The sequence below is a fragment of the Morus notabilis genome, unplaced genomic scaffold (assembly GCF_000414095.1).
Source record: "Morus notabilis unplaced genomic scaffold, ASM41409v2 Scaffold621, whole genome shotgun sequence".
Classification (NCBI taxonomy): domain Eukaryota; kingdom Viridiplantae; phylum Streptophyta; class Magnoliopsida; order Rosales; family Moraceae; genus Morus; species Morus notabilis.
In genome coordinates this window covers 188,078-191,352 of record NW_010363239.1, presented here as the reverse complement: position 1 = coordinate 191,352, position 3,275 = coordinate 188,078, and the positions used below count along the sequence as shown (strand labels likewise).

Genomic DNA, 3,275 nt, shown 5'->3' with positions numbered 1-3,275 from the left:
GGATATCCTATGGGGATGATACACTAATATATTGAGTCATGGACTAGAGCTAATCAGAGCTTTGTAAATACGCTATATAAATCGAGAGTGCAGCTCTAGGCTTTTAGTGGAATAGCGTTAGAGTTTTATAATCATGAGACGGACTTGTTGGTTTACAAGTAGCGTTGTGATTATAGGAGCTTGATTTATATATGTCCATCGGGTCCCTTTGCTAGCTCACATAATTTCCTGTAACGATACGGCGTATTTCCTACACATTGGTAACTTGTGCTATTTCCGTAAAAGATGTTCAAAGTTAATTCATGGGTGATTTATCGAGTGAATTAATTGATAAATTAATTCTAGATAAATTGGTTGAATTATTGTTTTAAGAGTTGTTTAATATAGGAAGACTATTATATGACTGTTTTGATCATGCAATTTCTCTATTGGGTTGTTTGAATCAAAACTGAGGCTCTATGCAAGTTTCCCGTATTGAAAAACTAGGAAAAACAACTTTCGTCAGTGCAGACAGGTCGACCGGTTGGGTAGACCGGTCACAGGTCGACCGGTTAGTGAAGACAGGTTGACCGGTGAGTTATAACGTCTCTGTCACCGGTCGACCGGTTGTAACGTAAAATGCATGATGACATGGCAAAATCGACTCTGGATGCGATTAGAACTTTGGGAAACCTAATTGTTACGGAAGTATGACTTCCTAAACACTATAAATAGCCTATTAAGTCACATTACTCATAAGATCACTTGAGAGACTTTTTGGAGGCTATTGATAAAAGATTCCTAAGAGGAAAAATTGTTTAATTCTCAAGAACAATTTTTTCTTTGGCTCTCTTGTGATTGGAAGGAGATCAAGAATACCTAGAGGAGATTAAACGACGTGTGCCCACCCGCACACCGATTGTGGAAACGAGAATAGCAAAGAAGACCAGTTGGTTGAGGCTCTTCCGGTTGCTGTTTGGAACACTTAAATCTGTCTGACGTACAGTTTCCTGAAATCTCAAAAGGTATGTTTTAGATCTTTAGTATTTATGTTATGTAGCATCATGAACATGTTCTTGTTTGGCTTTGACGTTGATTAAAATTTTTAAATTTCGCTGCGCACTCGATGCCATTAATTTTCCAACATATTATTCATTTATTTATAACGTTTATTTCAAATTATATCCTACTGGGCCTTTCGCTCACGTTTTATGTTTTAAATGTATTAAACCCCTCCCGCGGTGCACAGTAGCTGGATATTTGCTACGGAGTAGCTGGGTTGTGCTGCTGTTGGAATCAAGTGAGGATCGTGGACATCCTCTTGGACAAATGTAAGGAATTTGAGAAATTCTGTAAACTTATGTAATATTTGGATTTACTAGACTGTGGTTGATGTCTGTTGTAATGATTATTTACATGAGCATGTATGTACGATACTGTATGTCCTGTGGGGTGGAGCCCTGTGTGTCAGAGATTCTAGGATTCTGTAGTAATGTAATTATATTTAATACAGTTAAATGTGGGGTCCGGTTGGGAATCTGCTTTATTAATCCCTAATCGAGCTCCACGTCACCCACCCCGTTTGGGGGGCGTGACAAAGGTGGTATCAGAGCCCTAGGTTAAGAAACCCCAGGATTGTACATACATGTATGACATCTGTAATCCACTGAACAGTCTAGTTTTATTTCAGTTAAAGGAAATGGCACCTCGCCGTAGGCCAGCAAATCAACCGGCACAACAAAATCAGGGATTTCTGGATGCCATGTATGCTGCATTTCAAGGCATGGCCACAAGAGCTCAAAATGAGCGGCCGGTTAAGGATAGGAAGCAAGGATACTTCCGGGAATTTAGACGTTCGCCTATCCCCTCGTTCAATAGTGAGGGAGAACCCCAGGAAGCAGAGTTCTGGTTAGACTCCATAGTCAAGCATTTGAGTACTATGGGAGTTCCAGATGAATACTGGGTGGAATTTGTTGTGTACAAGATGGAGGGCTTAGCGAATACTTGGTGGAAACAGGTCAAGAGAAGAATGGATGTTACAGGATTGACCTGGGAGCAATTGGAGACATTGTTCAATAAGCAGTACTTCCCTCAGAGTGATAGGGAGGAAAAAGCGCTGGAATTCATGTCTCTGCTGCAAGGTGACATGTCTGTAAGGGAATATGAGGCCAAGTTTAATGATCTATCCCGGTTTGCGCCATCACTAGTGGAGTGTGAACCCATGAGGTGTCTTAAGTTTAAGAAGGGCCTCAAGAACTCTGTGAGGAGATCCTTGGTGGCTCTGAGAATCCGGAATTTTCTGAGATTTGGTGGCTGCTGCTACTAGGGTGGAGCAAGATAACATAGCTTATCACCAGAGTAAAGAACAAGCGGGAAGAGTTTCAGTTTCTGGGGGACCATCTGTTTCCAGCGGGCCACAGCGGAATGGTAGAAGGAACTGCAACCAGGGACAACCTGGTGGGGGAGTGGTTAGTGGTGGTAGTAGTTCGTCAGGAAGTGACAGAAGTGTTCCATACGGGCCCAGGTGTCACCATTGTGGGCAGGTGGGTCATATTATGAGGAATTGTCCTAATCGACCGCCAGCTCAACAAGCCCAAAGTGACGCTTCGTACAGTCAAGAAGGGCCACCACTGTACATGCCACCATATCAGCCACAACAGATGCCATACCCTCCTGTGCTGACTTATCAACCACCTCCGTTTACATAATTCCGGCCTCAAGCACCGAGACCGGTGCAACCAGCTCCACCACAACAGTATAGGCCTCCGACCCAACGGCCTAATGTTGGTGACAGAGGGAAAGGGAAAGTACAGGGACAAGCTTATGCCCTGGCAGGAGGCAGTTCTGGAGGTCATACCAGCAACGCGGTGGTTGAGGGTATGATTCTAATCTCTCATTCTTTTGCTCACGTGTTGTTTGACACAGGTGCCACACACTCATTTATATCAAGTTCTTTTGTACGGACATTGAAACTGAAGTCTGAGAATTCTCCTGATGACTTTGAACTCCCCACTGGGATGTGTGGAGGTGTTGAGTGTGTGTAAATCATGTGAAATCACGATTGGCGGTGAGCAATTGAGAGCAGATTTGATTATCCTTCCGATGAGCCTGTTTGACGTGGTACTCGGAATGGATTGGCTGTCAAGGTACGGTACGATTGTTGATTGCTACCGTAGAAAAGTAACTTTGGTGATGAATTCTGGAACAATAATTTCTTATCAGGTGGATATGAACCCAGTCCTGGGGGAACGACTGTTGAAGTACAGCGTTCGGGGACGGAGGTGTTGGTTGCCGAA

At 43.4% G+C, this 3,275-nt stretch overlaps 1 pseudogene; it reads left to right on the top strand.

Moving 5' to 3' along the window:
* Nucleotides 1-1,678: 1,678 nt before the first annotated feature.
* LOC112092657 overlaps nt 1,679-3,275 on the top strand; it is a 5,043-nt pseudogene continuing 3,446 nt past the window's right edge.